This window comes from Bison bison, unplaced genomic scaffold, assembly GCF_000754665.1.
Source record: "Bison bison bison isolate TAMUID 2011002044 unplaced genomic scaffold, Bison_UMD1.0 scf7180017463957, whole genome shotgun sequence".
NCBI lineage: Eukaryota > Metazoa > Chordata > Mammalia > Artiodactyla > Bovidae > Bison > Bison bison.
Genome location: NW_011373327.1, coordinates 5,301 through 5,675, shown reverse-complemented (window position 1 = coordinate 5,675; position 375 = coordinate 5,301). Strand labels below are relative to the sequence as shown.

The 375-nt window shown below is 33.3% G+C and overlaps 1 protein-coding gene across 1 annotated transcript in view; it reads right to left on the bottom strand.

The window, feature by feature from the left end:
* ASB11 (ankyrin repeat and SOCS box containing 11, E3 ubiquitin protein ligase) overlaps window positions 1-375 on the bottom strand; it is a gene marked incomplete at its 5' end in the record, with an annotated part of 10,982 nt that overhangs the window by 8,671 nt on the left and 1,936 nt on the right. The window lies entirely within an intron of this gene.

Here is a 375-nt window from a genome sequence, read left to right as displayed (position 1 = left end):
GATGGGGAACACGTGTACACCCGTGGTGGATTCATGTTGATGTATGGCAAAACCAATACAATATTGTAAAGTAATTAGCCTCTAATTAAAATAAATTTATCGACCCAGAGGGATGGTATGGGGAGGGAGGAGGGAGGAGGGTTCGGATGGGGAACACATGTATACCTGTGGCGGATTCAATTTGATATATGGCAAAACCAATACAATATAGTAAGGTTAAAAAATAAAATAAAATCAAAAGAAAAAAATAAATAAAATTTACAAAAGATATTTTTAGTCATTTTAAATGCTTTACTTGCTTTCCCATAAGAACTGTGTGACATTCAAAATTAAATATTTTCAGCTCACTTTAGTAGCTTTTTTTTTTTTTGGGGG